This window comes from Rhineura floridana, chromosome 5 (genome assembly GCF_030035675.1).
Source record: "Rhineura floridana isolate rRhiFlo1 chromosome 5, rRhiFlo1.hap2, whole genome shotgun sequence".
NCBI classification, from domain to species: Eukaryota; Metazoa; Chordata; class Lepidosauria; order Squamata; family Rhineuridae; genus Rhineura; species Rhineura floridana.
Window position 1 is genome coordinate 183,168,746 of NC_084484.1, and position 24,357 is coordinate 183,193,102.

General features: G+C 44.7%; 1 protein-coding gene across 9 annotated transcripts in view; it reads right to left on the minus strand.

Moving 5' to 3' along the window:
- FAM168A (family with sequence similarity 168 member A) overlaps positions 1-24,357 on the minus strand; it is a 251,675-nt gene that overhangs the window by 184,273 nt on the left and 43,045 nt on the right. For 7 of the 9 annotated variants that reach the window (XM_061629079.1, XM_061629078.1, XM_061629086.1 and 4 more), the window contains exon 2: positions 16,119-16,216. The exons of the other annotated variants lie outside the window; for them this stretch is intronic. The gene's annotated coding sequence lies outside the window, so the exon portion shown is untranslated. The remainder of the gene's footprint in view (positions 1-16,118; positions 16,217-24,357) is intronic. 9 annotated transcript variants of the gene reach the window in all.

The following is a 24,357-nucleotide window of genomic DNA, read 5'->3' on the forward strand; positions in this document are numbered from 1 at the left end:
GCAGTCCGAGGCCTCCGCATGATCCATCAGAATCTGTGTGGACTGTCAGCTCCCTACTGGCATCATTCATCTTGCCAAAAACACTGGCGTGATCAGTCAGTAACAGACTTTCCCCGGTCTCACAGCTCTTCCCTTTTCTGCCTTCCCATCCCTTTCTTCCTGAGCCAGTTTATCTGCTTGGCCATTGCCAGAGCAATCCTACATTGGCTTCTTCCTTCCTGGCCCCTTACAAGTTCTTCCTGGCACCTAGAGGTCTAATACATTTCCTCCAGCCCTAATCACAACCCAACTTTATTCGAAACTTGCCAATGTAGCTGGATCCTTTTCCTTGCTCAAACGGCTTCTCATCTCAGCTACCGTAACATCCTCTGCTTAGTCTTCCCTCCTGCCTTTTCCACAACCCTAATCAATTCAGAATGCCCCTGAGCTCACCTCTCTGCAATTGCTATGGTCATGTCACTCCCCATCAGCTTCAGGCTTCTGTTTCTTACTTTTAAACCTCTCCACCTCTTTGCCCTTACATCCCTTTTCACTTTCTTCAAGTCCAGCTACTGTTGACTAGGCCTCTCTTCCCAGCAGGCCTCTCTTCCCTTCTTGTTCTTAAGCCTGCCCTCAAGACCCACTCTTTAGCAAAGCATATCCTGATCCACTCTAACCTTGAACAGTTTACCTGCCTCTTCACACCCGTCTTCTTTTCACTCACTGTCCCTTCCTGATTCCCCTCTCCCCCCAATCCTGTCCTAACATAAATAGTTAATGCTGCTCCACACATTAAGGTGGATACCTAAAATTCTATAGATGTATAACTAAAAAAAATGTTGTGTACACACACAAAACCACTCACACATACTGTATGTGATAGGGGCACTCACACCAAATAGCTCACTCTCGCTCGCTCGCACACAAGAGAGAGAGAGAGAGAGAAAGAGAGGGAGGGAGAGGGGCCATAAGCCATTTTAGCTGGACCATAATTCAGTGGTAGAGCTTTGCATGTAGGTAATCCTAGGTTCAGTCCCTGGCATTTCCAGGTAAAGGGATCAGGAAGCAGATGATTCCCCAGAGAGATCAGCCTGAAGATAATTCCTGTTTTATATTCTTGAGAGGCTTATCTGTTTAATATGATCTCCCAGTATATATTTTTAAACTTGCTGCATTTCTCCTGCCCCACCTCAAAGAAGCTCCATGTGGCAATAAACTAGGGAGGGTGGGTGGGTGGGCACGTGCATCCATGCACACGTCCACCTGTCATCAGGAGGGGGGTTGGGCTACAGCATCATAAGCCCAGGGCAGGGTGGTGTGCAAGGGTCCAAGGCACCTAGTGAGCTTCATGGTTTAATGAGGATTTGAACCCACATCTAAACCTGGCCCTGAGGAGCACGTGTGAAAGTCTCAAAAGGGACCAGAACACCAATTGCACATAGCTTTCCATTCCCTATAAAGAAATCCACAGAAGCTGCCAAGTATGTTGCAAAAGTCTTTCCTGCCCCCATTCCTGCTTTGTTCCCAGACATGTACAGTGCCATGAAACAGTATTTGCCCCGTCTGATTTTCTGCATGGTTGCATATTTTTGGCACTGAATGTTATCAGATCTTGAACCAAACCTAATATTAGGGGAAAGGAAACCTGAGTGAACAAATAACACAAAATTTTGACACTTACTTCATTTATGTAATAAAGAAAGTTAAGCAACACCCAATGCCCCCGTGTGAAAAAGTAATTGCCCCCTTAGACTCAAAACCTGGTTACGTCAAGTTTAGCAGCAATGACTGCAACCAAACACTTCCTATAGTTCTTGATCGGTCTCTCACAGCTCTGTGGTGGGATTTCGGCCCACTCTTCCATGCAGAACTGCCTTAACTCAGTGACATTTGTGGGTTTTCAACCATGAGCTGTGCCTTTCAGGTCCTGCCACAACATATCAATGGGGTTTAGGTCTGGACTTTGACTAGGCCATTCCAAAACTTTAAATTTCATGTTCCTCAGCCATTCTGATATAGACTGAACTGTTGGTTGTCACCTGAAAGGTTATTTCACTGGATGCCAGTCCATCATGTGGGTACTAGTCTGTCATCTGATGTCCAAGGACAGGAAATGCACTGAAGCTTGCAGGCTTGAGGAAGTAGTCAGGTGTCGCTGGCTTGCAAACCCCAGTTCATTTTCAGACACAATCTTCCGTGATGAGCAGTCAGCGAACTAGTGTGCGGTCCTGTCAGAGAAGGAGAGAAACCACAAAGGCCCCGCCACAGGGAAAAACAATGTTGCAAGCAAGCGACATTAATAAGGACTACTTCCTCACCTGTTAAGAGCCTACAAGGCAGAGAATACCTGAAGAGTACAGTGCTTAGCTCAGTCCTATCTATTTACATATGTACATACTGGATTTTATTTTATTTTATTTGAATTCTTGTTTGAGTTAGCAGCTATGCCCCAAAATCTGACTGGGCAGGCCGAGATAGACTGGCATCCAGTAAAATCATATTTCAGGTGGGAACCAACGGTTCATTTTCCCTGGATGCCAGTCCATCACGTGGGACATACCAAAGCCGTCCCAGGTGGGTGGGTTGGGGCAAGCCAACTAAGTCATAGCTACAGCCTGCTGCAGTACTCTCCTCGGAAAGGAGACTTCTGCCGAGACGTAACGGTCTATTTTGTAGTGTCTAATGAAGGTGGCGCAGAGTAGATCCTCCATGGCACAGAGTGGTAAGCGGCGGTAACGCAGCCGAAGCTCTGCTCACGGCCGGAGTTCGATTCCAATGGAAGGAGGAAGTCGAATCTCCGGTAAAAGGGGTCGAGGTTCACTCAGCCTTCCATCCATCCGTGGTCAGTAAAATGAGTACCCGGCATATGCTGGGGGGTAAAGAAAGGCCGAGGAAGGAACTGGCAACCCCACCCCATATATACGGTCTGCCTAGTAAACGTTGCAAGATGTCACCCGAAGAGTTGGAAACGACTCGCACTATAAGTGCAGGGACACCTTTAACTTTACTAATGAAAGTTGAGGGAGATGACCAATTTGCTGCTCTGCAGATTTCCTTTAAGGAGGTGTTGGTTGAGAAGGCCTCCATGGTAGAGGCTGCTCTGGTAGAGTGGGCTGTTATGTCTTGTGGGGGCACGAGGCCAATGGCCCAGTAGGCCATACAGATACATTTTCTTAGCCAACGTGCTAAGGTAGGAGTGGATGCCTTCCTACCTAGGTACCTGGGATGTGCTGATATAAACATGGCATCTGTGGTCCTGAGGTCTCATGTTCTATTTATGTAGATTCTGAGTGCCCTTATGATGTTTAGGCAGTGCAGGTCTCTCTCCATGAGGTGTACCGGATTGGGACAGAATGACGGTAGGACCAGTTCCTGTTCCCTATGGTAGGGTGTGTTAACTTTGGGAATGAAGGACGGGTCCATCCTGAGGATTACTTTATCCTCGTGAGAAACACAGAGGTGGTGTGTGATAGATGAGAGTGCCCAGCTCTGAGACACACCTGGCCATGGTAATGGCAATTAGAAACAGGACCTTATAAAACAAGATCTGAAGAGGGACGGTCTCTAGTGGTTCGAAGGGGGGTTGCTGCAGGCCCTGTAGGACCTGCTGCAGGTCCCACGAAGGGAAGCGATGGGCAGTCGGAGGTTGTGAGGCGGCGGCCCCCTTGAAGAAGCGTTGGATCAAATGGTTGTTGCCAACTCGCTGCTAGGAAGAGGCCGAGAGGACCTCTGAGATGGCTGAAACCTGCATCCTGAGGATAGAGACCTTAAAACCTAGTAGGAGGCTCCTGTGTAAGAAGGCGAGGATCTGAGGAACGTTGGCCTTGGAGGGACAGATTCCCTTGGTCTGGCACCATGTTGCAAATGTCCTCCAGGTGGCCTGGTAGATTCTTGTTGTGGAAGGTCTTCGTGCAGCCAGGATGATATCAATGGCTCCTGAGGCCATGCCTGAGTGTCTCAGACTCTTCCGCTCAAGCGCCATGCTGTCAGATTCAGCCAGTTTGGGTCGGGATGTTGTATCAGGCCCTGGGAGAGGATGTCTGGTCTGTGAGGTAGTCTCCAGGGATCTGCTGCTGAGAAGCTGAGTAGCTCCAAGAATCACGGTCTCCATGGCCACCAGGGGGCGATCAGTACCAACTGGGCCTGTTCCTTCCTTACTTTCCGCAAGGTGCGTCTCATGAGGGGCAAGGGCGGGAACACAGAGGAGGCCCCATGGCCAACATTGTGACAGGGTGTCTACTGCCTCCACTCCTGGAGACCAGCGTCTTGCCAAGAACTGGGGCAGCTGGTGATTCTGCTCTGTTGCAAACAGAGCTATTTCCAATCGCCCGTATCTTTGCTGTATGCTGGAAAAGATCTGCGGGTGTAGTGTCTATTCCCATGGGAGAACCTGCTGTTGGCTGAGCCAGTCTGCCGTGGTGTTTGATTCCCCACTGAGGTGCTCTGCTGTCAAAGATGAGAGGTTGTGTTCTGCCCATTCCATAAGGAGGTTGGTTTATGCTTGTAGACTCCTCGAACGTGTTCCCCCTTGTCTGACGATATGTGCCCTTGTCGTAGAGTTGTCAGTGTATATGAGAATGTGTCTGAGGGGGAGGTGCTGGCTGAAGGGTAGAAGAGTAAGTCAGACTGCTCGTAGTTCCAGCCAGTTGATGCTGTGTCTTGCTTCCTCCACTAACCATGTGCCCTGTGTGTAGTTGCTGTTGCAGTGTGCTCCCTATCCCTGAAGGCTGACGTCTGTAGTTATGGTTCTGGGAGGATCCCTGAATGGGGTGCCTCTTAGAAGGTTGTCCCTCCTCATCCACCATATGAAAGACTGGTGGAGCTCTGTGGACAGGGGGATGTGCTTGTGTCGCAACCTTGCAATGTCTGTCTGGTGGGGAATCAGAGCCCACTGCAGAGGTCTTGTGTGATGGTGGGCCCACGAGACTATCTGTACGTTGGAGATGAAAAGCCCTAGGGCCCTCGCGAGATCCATAATGTCTGCTTTCCAGTTCTGGTGGAGTGCTGTCGCTGTCACTATGATGTTCTGTACTCTTTCCAGTGACAGAGTTATGAGGCCCCGCCCTGTGTCTAGGTGGGCCCTCAGGTGTTGCAGTTGCTGGGCAGGCGTCAGGTGACTCTTTTCATGGTTGATCAAGAAGCCAAGCTGGTTGAGAAGAGTCAGTGTCGATTTGACATGCTCCTGAGCTCGCTGAAGGCTATTTGCCCGCACTAGTAAGTCGTCGAGATATGGGTAGATGTGTATTCCCTGCAGGCAGAGGTGAGCCTCTACAGTCGGCATGACTTTTGTGAAAACCCTTGGGACTGAGGTCAGACCAAAGGGGAGAGCTCTGTATTGAAAGTGATGTTGCCCAAAGGAGAATCTTAGGAACCTCCTGTGAGAGGGAAGGATGGGAATGTGAAGAAAGGCTTCCTTCAAGTCTTATGGAGGCTAGGTAGTCGCTTTCCTGTAGAGCTTCCCTGATGGAGATTAGGGATTCCATCTTGAACCTGTGATACTTCACGAACCTGTTCAGGTGGTTGAGGTCTAGTATTGCTCTCCAGGACAAGTCTTATTTCGGAATTGTAAACAAGAATGAGTAGACGCCTAAGCCAAGCTGCGAGTGCTCCATCTCCCCTATGGCATGTGTGTCTTTTAGGTGCTGAATGGCTGCTGCCAAGATGCTTCTTCTTGCTGGCTCCCTGAGTAATGCGGAAGGCAGGAATCTGAGGCATGGAGGGGCTGACAAATTCTATGGAGTAGCCCCTGGAGATGGAGGTGAGGTCCCAAGCATCAGCCTTGATGGCCCTCCAGGTGGGGGCGAACAGCAGTAGGGTGCCCCCGATCTCCGTGGTGTCATTGTTGTTGGTGATGGCCTCTCTGCTTGGTCAGGGTGTGTTCTCGGCTGGAATCAAGACTTGTTCCAGGAATAGCGGGGGGAGGGTCTGTAATCCCTTCATCCCGCTGTTCGTCTCCCCGAATGAAAGGAATGATAAGAATTGTAAGGGGGGTACCTTCTGGGGCTGCATCTGTCTTCCTGCTTTGTGGTTGCCACGTGCGGCTTCCTTCTCTCTTTGTGATCTACCAGGACCTCCCTCAGTGTCTCGTTGCCAAAGACCTTACCACCGCCGAATGGCTTGGTGGTGAGGTTGGACCTTGCTGTGTTGTTAGTGTCCCAAAGTTTTAGCCAGAGTGTGCGGCGTGCCACAATACCAGCTGCCATGGATCTGGCAGTGAATTGAGAAGCATCTGACGTGGCATTTGCAATGAAGGCAGCCGTCTTGTGGATCTTCAGCAAGGACTTTCTGACCCGTTCTGAATCCTACTTGGGATTGTCCAGCAGCTCATCCAGCCAAGCTGCTGGCAAAGGCAGAGGCCATGTTTTCAGCTCTGAAGGATATAAGAACATAAGAACAGCCTGCTGGATCAGGCCAGTGGCCCATCTAGTCCAGCGTCCTGTTCTCACAGTGGCCAGCCAGGTGCCTGGGGGAAGCCCGCAAGCAGGACCCGAGTGCAAGAACACTCTCCCCTCCTGAGGCTTCCGGCAACTGGTTTTCAGAAGCATGCTGCCTCTGACTACGGTGGCAGAGCACAGCCATCACAGCTAGTAGCCATTGATAGCCCTGTCCTCCATGAATTTGTCTAATCTTCTTTTAAAGCCATCCAAGCTGGTGCCCATTACTGCGTCTTGTGGGAGCAAATTCCATAGTTTAACTATGCGCTGAGTAAAGAAGTACTTCCTTTTGTCTGTCCTGAATCTTCCAACATTCAGCTTCTTTGAATGTCCATGAGTTCTAGTATTATGAGAGAGAAAAACTTTTCTCTATCCATTTTCTCAATGCCATGCATAATTTTATACACTTCTATCATGTCTCCTCTGACCCGCCTTTTCTCTAAACTAAAAAGCCCCAAATGCTGCAACCTTTCCTCGTAAGGGAGTCGCTCCATCCCCTTGATCATTCTGGTTGCCCTCTTCTGAACCTTTTCCAACTCTATATCCTTTCTGAGATGAGGCGACCAGAACTGTACACAGTATTTCAAATGCGGCCGCACCACAGATTTATACAACGGCATTATGATATCGGCTGTATTATTTTCAATACCTTTCCTAATTATCCCTAGCATGGAATTTGCCTTTTTCACAGCTGCCGCACACTGGGTCGACATTTTCATCGTGCTGTCCACTACAACCCCAAGGTCTCTCTCCTGGTCGGTCACCGCCAGTTCAGACCCCATGAGCGTATATGTGAAATTCAGATTTTTTGCTCCAATATGCATAATTTTACACTTGTTTATATTGAATTGCATTTGCCATTTTTCCGCCCATTCACTCAGTTTGGAGAGGTCTTTTTGGAGCTCTACGCAATCCCTTTTTGTTTTAACAACCCTGAACAATTTAGTGTCGTCAGCAAACTTGGCCACTTCACTGCTCACTCCTAATTCTAGGTCATTAATGAACAAGTTGAAAAGTACAGGTCCCAATACCGATCCTTGAGGGACTCCACTTTCTACAGCCCTCCATTGGGAGAACTGTCCGTTTATTCCTACTCTCTGCTTTCTGCTTCTTAACCAATTCCTTATCCACAAGAGGACCTCTCCTCTTATTCCATGACTGCTAAGCTTCCTCAGAAGTCTTTGGTAAGGTACCTTGTCAAATGCTTTTTGAAAGTCTAAGTACACTATGTCCACTGGATCACCTTTATCTATATGTTTGTTGACACTCTCACAGAATTCTAATAGGTTACTGAGACAGGACTTTCCCTTGCAGAAGCCATGCTGGCTCTGCTTCAGCAAGGCTTGTTCTTCTATGTGCTTAGTTAATCTAGCTTTAATAATACTTTCTACCAGTTTTCCAGAAGTTAAGCTAACTGGCCTATAATTTCCGGGATCCCCCCTGGTTCCCTTTTTGAAGATTGGCATTACATTTGCCACTTTCCAGTCCTCGGGCACGGAGGAGGACCTGAGGGACAAGTTACATATTTTAGTAGATCAGCAATTTCACATTTGAGTTCTTTGAGAACTCTCGGGTGGATGCCATCCGGGCCCGGTGATTTGTCAGTTTTTATATTGTCTATTAAGCCTAGAACTTCCTCTCTTGTTACCACTATTTGTCTCAGTTCCTCAGAATCCCTTCCTGCAAATGTTAGTTCAGGTTCAGGGATCTGCCCTCTATCTTCCACTATGAAGACAGATGCAAAAAAATTCATTTAGCTTCTCTGCAATCTCCTTATCGTTCTTTAGTACACCTTTGACTCCCTTATCATCCAAGGGTCCAATCGCCTCCCTAGATGGTCTCCTGCTTTGAATGTATTTATAGAATTTTTTGTTGTTGATTTTTATGTTCTTAGCAATGTGCTCCTCAAAATCTTTTTTAGCATCCCTTATTGTCTTCTTGCATTTCTTTTGCCAGAGTTTGTGTTCCTTTTTATTTTCTTCATTTGGACAAGACTTCCATTTTCTGAAGGAAGACTTTTTGCCTCTAAGAGCTTCCTTGACTTTGCTCGTTAACCATGCTGGCATCTTCTTGGCCCTGGCGGTACCTTTTCTGATCTGCGGTATGCACTCCAGTTGAGCTTCTAATATAGTGTTTTTAAACAACTTCCAAGCATTTTCGAGTGATGTGACCCTCTGGACTTTGTTTTTCAGCTTTCTTTTTACCAATCCCCTCATTTTTGTGAAGTTTCCTCTTTTGAAGTCAAATGTGACCGTGTTGGATTTTCTTGGCAATTGGCCATTTACATGTATGTTTAATTTAATAGCACTATGGTCACTGCTCCCAATCGGTTCAACAACACTTACATCTCGCACCAGGTCCCGGTCCCCACTGAGGATTAAGTCCAGGGTTCAAATGTTATATTGTTGTAAGCGGTCTGCTCATTTAACTTCTCGCCAGCCTATAATCCCCTGACAAAGGCCTGTAAATCAACAGGCAGAAATTCGTTGGGTTTTTACAAACAATAAATTTCTAGTTTTCTAGCATCTTGGTTTCTGCCCCTCTTTTTTCCAGGGGCCGCTGGGGGCCTTGCAAGCAAGGAGCAAAGTCAGTGTCAGAAGAGTCCTGCAGCTGGATCAGGCGAAAGGGGGCCGGTCACGCCCTCCATTCTGCTAACACATTCTTGCGAACAGGTCCTGGCATAGGTACAGTAATGCTGGTGGAGGGCTGCTCCTGCTCCGCTTCTGAAAGAAGAGCCTTATTGGTTGCTGGTTTCTCTGCTTCCAGGCGACTCAGACCCTCTTCAGAAGGGAGAAGTAACTGGAGGCCTGAATTAGTTTCTGTGGTGGTGGTCCAGGGTTCTCCACCTCTGAGTCTGTGCTCCACTCTGTCGCCAATAAATCCTGGTCCAACAAGGGGTAGGACTCCTGGTAGGATTCCCCTCGCAGTCTGCCTCTTGATGTATCGAAGAGACTTGGCAACAGTTTCCCCTCCTCGTCTGAGGAATGTTGGGGCTCGACTGAGTGATTAGTCTTGCGTTTGGCCTTCCGCCCCCTAGACAAACTAGTGTCAGAGGGGTGACCGGCAGCAGGCGGCTGTGTAGAGCTGGGGCCACCGGCTAGTGACCCAAATAGAGCCTCCTTGAGTGTCTGTATCAGCTTGTTGGAGAACTCGAGTGGGACTCTCTGGCTAGAATTTGACTGGCTGGACAATTGCGTTGAGCATGCTATTTGATGCGATGTCCCACTGGAGTCATTGTCTGAAACATTCGCTGTGGTCAACTTCTGCCCTGTTGTGCCAGAGTCCCCCAAGAGATGCTCCCTGTCAGACTGGGTTAGCGGCGGCTGATCATCCAAGCCCATGTACCTGGCTTTACATGGGTCCTGGCTGGACTGTGCCTTTTCTCGCATCTTTTTGGCCCTCTTGGCCTTGGGAGGCTCTGCCCTCAAAGTGCTGGACTGCAAAGTTTGTGGAGCGGCTGCTTTTATTGCAGGGAGGCCCAGGGTCATGTTAGGCTGGGCCATCTGCCCAACTGATGAGCATGACTGTTCTGCTGCTTTCTGCTCTGAAGCCATGTATGTTGGCTATGAAGGATAACTCTGCCCACTGCCGCGTTTGGCGAGGGGGGAGAGCGTAGGGACCCAGGTTGTGGCCAGGAACTATCCTCTGTGGCAGGCCTGCTCTGCCCACTGCTGCGTTTGGCAAGTGAGGAGAGTGTGTAACTCTGAGTTGCAGCCAGGAAGATGTCGTCTATGGAGACCTTGCTCTGCCTGCTGCCACGTTTGGCAAGAAGGGAGAGCATTAAGGTCTACGTTGTGGTTAGGCAAATGTCCTCTATGGGGACTCTATCCTCTCTGCGTCCAGTCCAAGAAGGAGGGAGAAGAAATTAGGAGGAGGGCAGAGGGGAGGGGAACATGGAATCCCACCCCCTGGAATAAGAGAAGTAGTGAAAACAGCACCAAAAGTATTGAAAATAGTAAAAATATACAAAGGCAGAAATATTACAGTAAAAAAGACAATGGTAGTAAAAATAATATTAAAAAAATTAATTTTACTTGTAATGTTGCAGGTTATCCAGCAGAGCTGGAGATGCTGGCTCTCTGTCCCGCTGAAAGCGAATGGAGCAGCAGGTAGGTCGGGGTAAGACTTCCTACAGGGAAGGGCAGTACCTGTGCCACCAGAAATCCAAGCGGCAAGCACTGGTGGGGCGGTAGAGGGGTCTACCAATGACTGGCGGCGAACCTGACTGTTCATGCTGTGGAAAGGCTCCCTCCCACTGTGGCTGTACTGCCAGCCAGGTGGGGGGGAAAGGGTTCTATGGCAGCCGGAGGCAAGACTCTCTGACTGCCCGCACTGCGGTCCTTGTTCCCCCCCCCCCCCGCAAAAGTGGTGCCACCAGTCGGGTCAGAAAAACAGGTTTCCAGTGGTGAGTCCCCCCAGAAGGGAAGCGGTCTGGCAGCAGACCGCATCGGAACCACATGGCCGCTCGTGCTATGGAGTTACAGCGGCAGGAGGCAAGCCCCCTCTGGATGAAGGGGACTTGTGGATGCTGGAGGGGAGACCGTGTGGTTGCCCCAAACGCCACCAGAAAAAAGGGGGGGAATGGGTAAGATCCCCACCGGCTAGGGGGAGGTAAAAATGGCCACGCTTTGCGACAAAATGAGAGAGAGGGTCAGGACTAACAAAACAGGGAAAGGGCTTCCCCCTTAAAAACAGAGGAAAAAACCCAGTAGTGAAGGGAAGGCTAGAACAATTGCCCGACCCCCCAACTAAGAAGAAAGACTGGAAAGAAAGACAAAGGTAAGTCACTCACACCATCATTCAAGTGGGAGCAAAGACTGAGCCACCCATCTTGGACAAGGACAGGAAATGAACTGGGGTCTGCAAGCCAGTGACACCTGACTACTTCCTCATGCCTGCAAGCTTCAGTGCATTTCCTGTCCTTGGACACCAGCTGATGGACTAGTACCCACGTGATGGACTGGCATCCAGGGAAAATTGCTTGTGTGTTTCGGATCATTGTTTTGCTGCATGACCCAGCCATGCTTCAGCTTCAGCTGACAGATGGATGGCCTGGTGGTCTCCAGTAGAATTCTCTGATACAAAGCAGAATTCATGGTTCCTTCAATGGTGGCAAGTCATCCAGGTCCTGATGCAGCAAAGCATCCCCAAACCATAACACTGCCATCAGCATGCATGACCGTTGGTATGAGGTTCTTCATGTGGAATGCAGTGCTCGGTTTTCACCAGACATAACAGGGCCCATGTTGCCCAAAAAGTTCCATCCATTGTTCCAGAACTCTCGCTGATCGTCCAGGTGCTTTTTGGCAAACAATGTTCTATGGACAGATAAGTCAAAGATGGAACTTTTGGGGCAACATGGGCCCAGTTATGTCTGGCGAAAACCAAGTTTTGAGTCTAAGGGGGCAATTACTTTTTCACACGGGGGCATTGGGTGTTGCTTAACTTTCTTTAATAAATAAATGAAATAAGTGTCAAAAGTTTGTGTTATTTGTTCACTCAGGTTCCCTTTTCCCTAACGTTAGGTTTGGTTCAAGATCTGGTAACATTCAGTGCCAAAAATATGCAACCATGCAGAAAATCAGACAGGGGGCAAATACTGTTTCAGGGCACTGTAGGTTTATTTAAAGTTCCACATTGCCTTGACGTGAAGCTGTGGTAGGGAAATTCAAACCTAGGGGCCAAATGTGGCCCTCCAAATCTGTCTCTCTGGATTTTCCACAGGCCATGCTTCCTCCTCAGGCTACACCAGTCAATGGTCCTGCTCCATGCCTGCAAGTGCTTTTTCCTGGCTAGAATGTCTTCTCAAACTGATGTCTCTTGCTTTCCTGGATGAGGGGTAGGTAAAATGTAGCTTACTGTACAAAAATTAAGGATCACACCCCATGCTCCTCCTACTTTTTGCCCCTGCCCCCCCCGTGGCATGTGGCCTCTAGAAAGTTACTCAGAGAATGCGGCCCTCAGGTTAGAAAAGGTCCCCCACCCGACTTCCGGGAAGGGTGACTTCGCTTGTGCCTGCTTTTGAGACGGGCTCCCGCCTCAAAAGAAGCTTATTCAGATATAAATCAGTCAGAACATTTTTTTTTTGACTGATGAAATTTCTCCCGGGCAGGGAGAAACGTAGAGATCAACCTCAAAAGCCTGTTTTTTGTTGGGAGGACTGGATTTCATTAATTTATGAGATAAGGTCCAGCCAACAATGCCGGACGGACTTCCGAACAAGCTCTATCTGTTTAAGCGATACGTTTATCTTTTCTTTAAAGAGAGAACGGACTAACAGGCAAGCACCCTTCTTTCTATTATTTTTTTTACTTGGTTTAAATTGTTGCAGCAAAAGGAGATTTGTCAGATTGATCGGCTTTGGACAACTTCTGGGTGAGCTATAACTCTTCTCTGTTATTCACGAAATTAACAGCTTATCTCTGTTTCTGTCGCAAAAAGCTGTCCTGGAAGTGCATTCTAAAGATATAAACAGAAGAGGGATTTCTATTCCTGATTTCTATTCCGAGGAATATTATATTGTCTGGGACTATTCTCTTTTTGGTCTATTTTATTTTGACGAATCTGCTTCTTCACGACGCCACTAACTGTTTTGATGCTGGGAACTAAATTTGTTTTGCATTCTTGAACATAGAGAGATAAGGCAGGTTGCTCTGTTTATACTGTGATGTCATCAAGCCTGGAATATTAACCCAATTGTTGCTGAAATAAGAAGTGGTTCTTCTTTATTTTTGTTTTGCTTTGTTTTCGTGGTTTTAAAAATGGCAATCAAGAAAGTGGCTGAGAATCTGGAAGTAACTATGTTTCAGAAAATAATGGATGAGATTGAGATAACGAAACAAACCCTGCGACAGGGTAGTAAGGAGCTGAAAATTGAACTGAGCAAAATGACGCAGGAGCTTAAAGAAATAGGGGATCCTGTGAAAGAGGAGAATGAGATCAGAGATGAGAAAAGAAAAAATAAAGGGAAGATACAAGCCCTGGAGATTGGAACAAATGTGGAATTGGAAAAAGATCTGGAGTTTATGGATTTTAGAAATAAAATCTACTGTTTGGAATTTAACGTTATCTCTGAAGAAATTAATGAAGATATTAGAGATAAAGTTATCAATGGCTTGGATAATCTTCTGGACTGGAATGATGTGATGGAGCTTGATATAGAGAAAATCTATGGAATTAACTGCAGCCATGTGACAATGGAAAAACTCTTAAGAGATGAGCCAGTGCATTTTGTAAAAAAGAAGAACACAGATATGACTTTACAACAGTATTTCAGCAACTTATTCAGAATGGATGGCAAGAAAATATTTGGGATAGAGGAAATTCCCATCAGACTCTTATTATATGACTATGGCTACAACAGCAAGATTATTATGGAATACTGATAATGGAAGATTGGACACTGAAATTACTGGACAACAGGACTATTGAAGATGGAAGATGGAACTAATAGGGATAATGGAATAATGGCTATTGAAATTATTGGACCTAACAGATTCTGATGAGATGGATTAATCGAAATGTTTATTTGGACTATGGTTATGACAATAAGATTATTATAATTATTAACGAGATGGATTAATTGACATGTTTATTTGGAGAAAAATTGATAGATATATTTCTTAAAGAATTGAAACCTCTCTTTGACTTTTTGTGGAAAGAATAAAGTAATGTTTATGAGATTTGATGATTAATTAAGATAACTACTGGAGGAAAGTGATTTTATAATATGATTTAAGAGACAGGATTGTTATATATTGTAGACCTATAACTGATTTGATATGTGACAAATGGGAAGTCAACATTTTATTTTTTTTGTTTAATCATTTTTGTTTTGTTTTTTGTCTTTGAATGTTTTATGATTTTGTTTTCTATGTTTTATGAAAATTTGAATAAAAATTATTGTAAAAAAAAAAAGAAAAGGTCCCCCACCCCTAACTCAAACTTCAGCATTCAGTCGCCTCTTTCAGGCACTGCAGCATTCGGTTGTCTCTCTCAAGGCACAGCATCTCAGTGGTTCTCCCACGTAAGCTGTCTAAAATTTAAATTAGGACTTGCCAAGAAATCTGAAATCTTAATTTGCCTCTTACTAAACAACAAAGGCTTGTTTCTTTGACCCACAGCTTTTGTAGGGCATGTCTGGAGGAGGCACTTAATCACAATAATTTGCAGTGGCTCGGAAACTTTCAGATTTCATGACAGCATGGCATTTAAAAAGCTAAAAAAACAAGAATGACAAGAAAAGTCCCAAAACCCCATTCCAAGGGTGGCTTTGGATTTTATTTTAGAGAACAATTCCCAGATTTTTTAAACAAAGAGAACTGTGTTATATGATGTCTGTGGGACTGTTCTGAAGTAAACCAGACTTGCAACTTCAGTTATCTGTTTACAGAGGTAAAGCAAAGGGAAACAGGAAGTATTTATGGGCTAAGACAACCTAGCTTATTTGCTGTAACTTTGCTATTCAAAAGCACTTCACAGAAACCCAGGTATATTCAGCACAGCACGTTCAGCCTACAAAAATTTCAGCGGGCTGTACACAGAGAACAGGCACTTACCAATACAAACAAGGCTGGCGCGCCAGGAAAAAAGCAGTAAATTATACATCAGAAGCAAGAGAGACTACTTCCAGCCAGGCTTTTGAAGGCAGAACGATGTAGGACATGCTCAGTGGGAAGGCACCATAAAAAACCAGGTACAGTACACAAATCTTTTGTTCTAATCTCATCCCAGCCACTTAAAGATTTGCCATCGCTACAAAGGTTGCTGCACTTTTCCAGAAAATTGGAAATCACTAAGCTGATCACCCATCAGGGTCTGTTCAATAAGGCCTTTTGGCATCCTCGTTTCACACTGGAATTGAAAAGATGTTTATGTACTCGTCAGTTTGGATCTGACCGTGTTCTTCTCCCAATCCTTGCCAAAACCATCAGAAAATCTTACACTTCAAACATTTTATTTTTAAAAAGGAATTGCTTGGAAGTTTCACAGAGGAAGGATTTAGATCGCAGTGCTTCAGAGGACTTGGTTTCACACAGAGTGGCAGCTACTAAGTCATGTTATCTGCAGAGGCTCAGGAGGAAGATCTAAAGAGCAAACAGATGAGCTAAACTGAAGTGGTTTTCCCTGCAGAGCTAAAGAGAAAAGCCTGTGCACTTCTTCCCAGTGTCGCAAAGCCATATATCAGGGTGAGTAACCTGTGGCCCTCCAGATATGGCTGGTCTATACCTCCCATGATCCATGACCACTGGACACGCTGGCTGGGGGTGACAGGAATTGGGAGCCCAGCAACATCTGGAGGACTGCTAGTTCGCCACCTGCCAAACACAGAGTTCTAAGACCTGATGCAGTCATCTGTTTAGGAACAGATGTCAGGATAGACTGCTACTTGCACAGGCTGTTCCTTAGGGAAAAGGGAACAATGCCCCCTTCTTTTCTTGCCAGGCTTGCCAGGCCCGGCCTCCAAGAGGTCTTCTGTACCTTTAAAAGTTGTGGAGGAGGGAGGGAGAATTCCACCTTGTGGTTTTTCCCATTACAGAGTTGCAAGAACACCTGCACTTGGCTGACCTTCTCTTCTCCTAAAGATACAGAATCAGTCTCAGGCCAAGAACCTGGCAACCCTAATTACAGTCAGGGGTGAGAGGAAGTGGGTGAAATTTCATTCAAAGATGAGTCCTCTTAAGGAGCAAGATTAAAGTTTGGTACCTTTTATAGATGAAGTATATCCTTCCGCTGAAAATAGTCCCAAACAGATTCTGTCTATGACTATGGGGCCAGTGAAGTCCTCACAGCATTCCACAGCTCTAAAGTGGCAAACAAAGAACGTTATAAGCAACACAGCAAGAGGTGAAAACACATTCATAAATTGCTGTAAGGCATGGCCTTGCTAACGGCGATTGGTAAGTTTACGAAACAGTCTGGGTAAGAGCAAAACCATGAAGAACCACAGCCTTACTTCAAAACCAGACTGGCAGCATAACTGATATGGACCATCATGAAGAGTTTAATGTCTCTTAATTGCAGCCTTACCAGCTTATTTTCCCACCAAGTCTGCTGTAGTTTTAACAGCTGCGTAACCAGTGAATGAAACTTTCCCTGTGACCTGCAAAAATCTCTTTTTCGTTATACAGCTGTTAAAAGCACAGGAACCTTACCAAGAATTGTTTTACTTTTTTTCAAACAGGATTTGACCAGCTAGTGACAGTGGAGTAGTACTGCACAACTAAAGTAGAAAACCTTCCTAACGTAAAAGCAGTATTATAGATGATTCTGCAAAACAGAAAACGTTTGGAAGGAGAAAAAAGAAATTTTAGAGGGGAAAGCTTATTAGGTATCAAAGTAGCGGCCTGCCCAAGAACACTTGCTTTTAACCTACTTTTATTTCCAGTCTCAAAATCAAGGGTATCACCCAGGCAGATATTAATCCTACCCACTAACCAAGTTACGTCCAGAATTAACTCCATAAAATGAATAAAATATGGAACATAAAGGAGATATTCCAAGATTGTGGAGGCAGGATCTGAGTTACTGAAAAAAGCTTAAAATGGGATAAAGATAAAACTTTATTAAATAACAGCACCTGCTTACATCCAGGTCCTGCTTACATTAGTATCTTGTGGACAATTCAAAGACTTCCCAAAATCCAAAGCACACGCGCACAGAGAAACATAAGCACATGCAGTAGGACTGGGCAAACACCATCACAGCAACCCAGGCAAGCGCTCTGCATCTTTCCCGTTGGGCACCTTCATTCCACATTTCATCCCTACTTTCGAAAAGCCATCTAATACTATTCTCCATGTTACTAAGTTTGTTTCCCACATGCATACACCCATTTGTGAAGGCACCTGGGGACACAGGCTCACATCCAAGACTTTGGAACAAGCTGCTTGCATAACGCTGAAAGAAGAGACTCAGGAAACAGAGGCCTTCAAGCCCAATGCTAACAGAGTCAGGCGGAAGTATATGTGAAAGATTACAAAGCAGTATACAGGTCCTGTCATTCCTTCTCAGTTTTCTGCAGTTTAAGGTTACATATTTTATTTGAATATTAGGAAGGCGCCATTCTCTGCTATCTTTTCAGCGCCTTTTGAAGACTTTCCTCTTTCAATAAGCCTTTTAGGTTGAGACCTATCCCAGTCTGCGTCTATGTTAGAATTGCTTAATATGTTTTTTAATAATGTTTTTAACCCTTTTTTAAAGTTGTTTTTTTAAAAAATGTTTTTAACACTGTCTTGTTTTAATGTATTTTAAGATCTGTTTTTATGATGTTTTAAAGTGTTTTTAGTGCTTTGTTTGCCGCCCTGGGCTCCTGCTGGGAGGAAAGGCAGGATACGAATTAAATACTAAATAAAATAAATAAATATTTTAAAATAATAGCCCACCCTATCCTAAGCACCCAGGGAAAGAGAGAAAGAAAGCAAATGCATGGCAACAGGTAAAAATGAGGACCTATGGACAGAGATCTATTTGCCAATGGACATCAATGAATCTTTCGTACTTGGGATGGCAGACTGAATCATGACTGATTGGTGCAGCTTCCATTAAGTTTAAAAAATGAAATGCAATTAAGAGACATTCTAGTATGCCTGTTATTTATGACGACTCTGGACAGTAGGTTCAAAATATAGTCCCTATACTTCCAGTGTGCCATTGCACTAATCAGATAGGCAAGATGCACTCATAAGCAAACTTAAAGTCAGAGCGCAATTGCTTAAGTCACAGACATCAATTTAATGTGACATCCAAAACCACTATGACAGCAGCTTTCCAATCCCACCTCACCAAGCTCACCAAGAGGTGGCAACGGTGGTCCAAACAGGGTGTTTTGAGAAATTCCAAAAGAAAAGGAAAAGAATGGTGTTTGATGGAGTTCTATAATGAGACTTTTAGGCAACAGTGTCAGCATGGGCAGCTGCAGAACAGCTGTGGGGTGTGGCTGCTGGGGAGAGAAGACGCCACAGCCTTCTGGTTCTTGGCTTTATGAAGTCTTCAGCAGGTGACTTCAAGTTGATTCTGCAACTCTGGCCACCCAAGTACTATGTGATCCCCAGGGACTTGGAGAATTCCAGGCACGTTCCAACATTACTCAGGGCTAGAAAAACATTAAGAATTGCCTTGCTGAATCAGAATATTCATTTAGTCAACATTCTGTTCCTAGCATACTGGCTACTTGTCACAAAAAAGAGATAGTATTCTAGATGCCCTAAAATGACTGTGCCCTAGAACAGTTGGTCACGGAATCGACCAGAGGGGCAGCGGCCCTGGCCTTCATCTTAAGTGGCATCCAACACTGGTACAAGAAGCAAGTATAGAGAGCAGGGACCACAGTGCGATTAAAAATATATGTAAATGGTCAGTTGCCAACAGAATCTAACATGGTTACATTCAACTTCAAAAGAGGAAACTTTCAAAAAATAAGGTGTTGGTAAAAAGGAAATTGAAAGGCAAAGTCAAAAAGGTCAAATCATTCCAAAGGCTTGAGAGTGGTTTAAAAACACAATTTTAGAAGCTCTACCGGAAAGTAGTGGTTAGGGTTGGACTACGACCTGGGAGACCATGGTTCGAATCCCTACACAGCCATGAAGCTCACTGGGTGACCTTGGGCCAGTCACTGCCTCTCAGCCTCAGAGAAAGCCAATGGTAAACCCCCTCTGAAACCCACTTACCATGAAAACCCTATTCGTAGGGTCGCCATAAGTCAGGATCGACTTCAAGGCAGCCCATTTCATTTTTTCACCAGAGTGTATACCACAGATCAGGAAAGGTACCACCAGGACCAAGAGGATGCCAGCAGAGTTAACTAGCAGAGTCAAAAATGCTATTAGCAAGAAGGCTTCCTTCAAAAGATGGAGAACAAAAAGGAATACAAACTTTAGCAAAAGAAACACAAGCAGACAATAAGAGATGCTGAAAAAGAATTTGAGGAGCAAACTGCTAAAAGCACAAAGATTAAACAACAACAAAATATTTAAACACAAGAGCAATTAATCCTGTAATTTCCAGGGGGGGGGGGGCTACATCTTTTTAAACACTGGTGTTGCATTTGCTACTACTATTTACAGGTGCCAGGGACTGTCTAAGGAGGTGGTTGGCACAACCAGAATGATCAAGGGGATGGAACAACTCCACTATGAGGAAAGGTTGCAGCATTTGGGGCTTTTTGGTTTACAGAAAAGGTGACTAAGAGGTGACACAACAGAAGTGTACAAAATTATGCATGGCATGGGAAAACTGCATAAAGAAAGGTTTTTCTCCCTCTCTCATAACACTAGAACTCATGGACACCTGATGTAGCTAAATTCTGAAAGATTGAGGACAAACAAAAGAAAGCTTTTGACAAAGTACCCCATGATATTCTGATTAGCAAACTAGCTAAACGTGAGCTGGATGAAACAACTATTGGGTGGATACACAGTTGGCTAAAGAATCATACTCAAAGAGTGCTTATCAAAGGTTCCTTCTCAATTTGGAGATAATGAGTGGGGCATCGCAGGGCTCAGTCCTGGGCCCAGTGGTCTTTAACATTTTTATTAATGACTTGGATGAGGAGGAAAAGGGAATGCTTGTCAAATCTGCAGATGAAACAAAATTGGAAGGGACAGCTAATACCTTGGAAGACAGAAACAAAATTCAAAGGGATCTTGAATGGCTGGAGCATTGGACTGAAAACAACAATGAAAATTAACAGGGATAAGTGCAACATTATACACCTAGGAAAAAGAAACCAAATGCACAGTTATAAGATGGGGGATACTTGGCTCAGCAATACTACATGCAATAAGGATCTTGGGATTGCTGTTGATCACAAGCTGAATATGAGCCAACAGTGTGATATGGCTGCAAAAAAAGGCAAATGCTATTTTAGGCTGCATTAACAGAAGTATAGTTTCCAAATTGTGTGGTTCCCCTCTATTTGGCTCTGGTTAGGCTTCATCTTGAGTACTGAGTCCAGCTCTGGACACCACACCATAAGAAAGATGCAGACAAACTGAAACGCGTTCAGAGGAAGGCAACAAGGATTATTAGGGGACTATGAGGAGAGACTAAAAGGACTGAGCATATTTAGCCTTGAGAAGAGAAGACTGAGGGGAGATATGATAGCACGGTTCAAGTACTTGAAAGGTTGCCACACAGAGGAGGGCCAGGATCTCTTCTCAATCATCCCCGAGTGCAGGACTCAATGCAGGAATCCAAGTTAAAGCATACCCGACAGGTTGCTGTCCAGCTGCCTCTTTAATGCCTCCAATGCTGGATAGCCCCCACCTCCCTAGGTAATTGGTTTCATTGTTGTATAGCTCTAACAGTTAGGAAGTTTTTCCTGATGTTCAGTTGAAATCTGGCTTCCTGCAACATGAGCCCATTTCTTTTTCCTAGGTGTAGAACTTTGCACTTATCCCTGTTAAGTTTCGTTCTGTTGTTTTCAGCCCAATGCTCCAGCCAATCAAGGTCACTTTGAATTATGTTTCTATTCCTCCCAATTTTGTATCATCTGCCTCATCCAAGCCATTAATGAAAATGCTGAAGAGCACTGGGCCCAGGACGGAGCCCTGTGGTACCCGCTTGCTCCCAGTTTCAGAAGAAACCATTGAGAAGCATTCTTTGAATACAATTCTGTAGCAAACTCAAATTAAAGGAAGCCAGATTTCAACTGAACATCAGGAAAAAGTTCCTGTTAGAGCAGTAAAACAATGGAACCAATGACCTAGGGAGGTGGAGGGCTCTCCAACAATGGAGGCCTTCAAGAGGCAGCTGGACAGCCACTTGTCAGGTGTGCTTTGATTTGGATTCCTGCATTGAGCAGGGGGTTGGACTAGATGGCCTTATAGGTCCCTTTCAACTCTACTATTCTATGCTTCTATGTACTTCTTTATGTAGTGCATAGTTAAACTATGGAATTCTCTTCCACAGGCAGCAGTGATGGCCACCAACTGGATGGCTTTACAAGACGATTAGGCAAATTCATGGAGGATCAGGCTATTAATTAATTTATTTTATGTATTTATTATTTAATTTGTATCCCACCCTTCCTCCCAGCAGGAGCCCAGGGCGGCAAACAAAGCACTAAAAACACTTTAAAACATCATAAAAACAGATCTTAAAATACATTAAAACAAAACAGCGTTAAAAATATTTTTTTAAAAAACAACTTTAAAAAAGGGTTAAAAACATTATTAAAAAACATATTAAACAATTCTAACACAGACGCAGACTGGGACAGGTCTCAACCTGAAAGGCTTATCGAAATAGGAAAGTTAATGGCTACTAGTCACAATGGCTGTGCTCTCCCTGGCAATAAGTTTCTGAATACCAGTTGCTGGAAACCACAAGAGGGGAGAGCGCTCTTTTCACTCAGGGTCTGCATGTGGGCTTCCAATAGGCATATGGTTGGCCCCTGTGAGACCAGGATGCTGGACTAGATGGGCCATTGGCCTGATCCAGCAGGATCTTCCTATGTTCTTAACAGCAATCAGCCAGATGCCTTATCAGAGCAGCTCACAAACAGGACACAAACGTGACTGTATCTAACACTCCAATTGCAAAAGTAATGCACAATTGCATCCCTTGCCAAGCATAACTTCCTGTGTAATCCTTTGATATAATTAATTTTATATATAAAATATTCTCTTATATTTCTTAGGCATCCCATAAACACATAACCTGACTGCACTAATGAAGAATAAAACTTAAAAATAACCGTGGAAGAGAAGGAGAACAAGACTATGTGGAGACTCTTGGACAATGCTGAGTGCTGAGTGGCCCTGCTATCCTGAGCCTCAGAGATCAGCCTGATCATGCACACCAACTTGCACCATTGTCACTAATATCTCTGGATCCATCACCAAACTGTGTGTCACCAAGGAAAAGAGCCTCCTTTGGAGTGAGGCAGGCATTTTTCTTGTGCCACAAACAAACCTTGATCCCCAGCTTACACTCTTTATGAACATGAATCTGGGGCCACAAGAGGATGGACTCTGGGAGGTGAGATGGGGATGATCACATTTAGTTTCTCTCCCTTGGAACATAATAGAATGTTCACCAATAAATGACAGGAAGTTTCAAATGGCTATGGATCTCTCAAGAGACAAAAACCATTAATCAACCACAGACTTACCAACACCATCAAAGCAGGAGGATTTCAGACAACAAGTAATATGACCAGATGGAAGTAGCTAAAAACAGGTGATGCTGCACTAATCAGCCAAGGAAAATGGCTTCCACTGAGGAGTCTTCTGGGTCCTATTTACTTGGAAAGCTAATTTCTATTTCCCATCAGTAAAAAATAAAGTCCAGCAGCTCCACCGTCCACAAGCTGAACAAAGCTCTGCTTAGAAATCCTCCTCAGGGTACTGCAGTACACTCCATATGTTGATGGAAGGCAGTAAAAGGATTTTTCCCCAGACCTTCCATCTTTTTCTTGATGGAAAAGGTTCACCACCCCGCACAGCTGGAATGGAAACCGATTTCTAAGAACTAAGAAAAACACGAACTAAAACAGACTCACTATCCCATAACTCAAGGTGAAGGCTGGTGTTAAAATTTGTGAAACATAGCCCTTTCCCAATCTATTTTTCCTACTGCTTGCTGGAAGGTTATTTGTTCTTACAGTGAGGAGGCAGCAATGCCTGCAAGCCGATTGATTTTGGAAGACATGAAAGGGGAATAGTTCAGACAATGTGTGGCCATGTGCCACAGCATTTCACTGCTATCACCCAGCCTTGCCTTCTGGGTCCCCTTGCTTTCAGAAAAGTCTTGTATGATGCTCTTTACTGCCTTTCACAGCCAAGACTGGGTAAGAAAGTAACATCCTACACACAAACTAGGACCCATCACACACTTTACAGGTTGCTCTTTATTTAACAGTCACACCAGATTGTCGAAGAGCACTAAAAAGTATAGTTTTTTCCACATTTTCAGTAAATACATGCTCATTGATTAGATAGGGATCCTCATCTGTGTCTGTGATTGGGAGTATGAAAAAAAGGAGAGGCAAATATTCTGAATCAGCTAGTGCAGACGGCAAGAATATCAGCTGATGCAAGAAGCTATATTACTGCTGAGGTATCCTCATCAACTTCTAAAAACGGAAACAGCAGTACTGGAACTGGTATGGCTGTCAAGGCAGCCTTGCAAATTAGACACCAGGAGTTACTTGCTCACAAAATGTTCACCTGTGTTAGTAATTGTGATCCGACTTCCGGGAAGGGTGACTTAGCCTGTGCCTGCTTTTGAGACGGGCTCCTGCCTCAAAAGAAGCTTATTCAGATATATCAGTCAGTTTTTTCTTTTTTTTTTGACTGATTAAACTTCTCCCGGGTAGGGAGAAACGAAGAGATTAACCTCAAAGCCTATTTTTGTTGGGACGACCAGATCTCATTAATTTATGGGACGAGGTCCAGCCGACGAAGGTGGGACGGATTTTCAACAGCAAGCTCTATCTGTTAAAGCGAACGTTCATCTTATCTTCTAAGAGAGAACGCACTAACAGGCAAGCACCCTTCTTTCTATATTTTTCTTTTACTTGACTTAAATTGTTGCTGTTTAAAAGAGATTTGCCAGATTGATCAGTTTTTGACATCTCACTGGGGAGCCATAACTTCTCTCTGCTACGCACTAATTAATAGCTTATCTCTGTTTTTGTTGCAAAAAGCTGTCCTGGATTTGCATTCTAAAGATATACACAGAAGAGGGATTTCTATTCCAGATTTTTATTTTGAAAAATATTATACTGTTTTGAGACTACTCTCTTTTTGGTCTATTTTATTTTGACGAATCTGTTTCTTGACGATTGCCATTAATTGTTTCGATCCTGGGAACTGCATTTTGTTTACTTAACTATTGGAGAGATAAGGCTGTCTGCACTGTTTATACTGTGATGTCACCAAGTTTGGAGTATTAACCCAATTGTTGCTGAAATAAGAAGTGGTTTTCCTATATTTTTCTT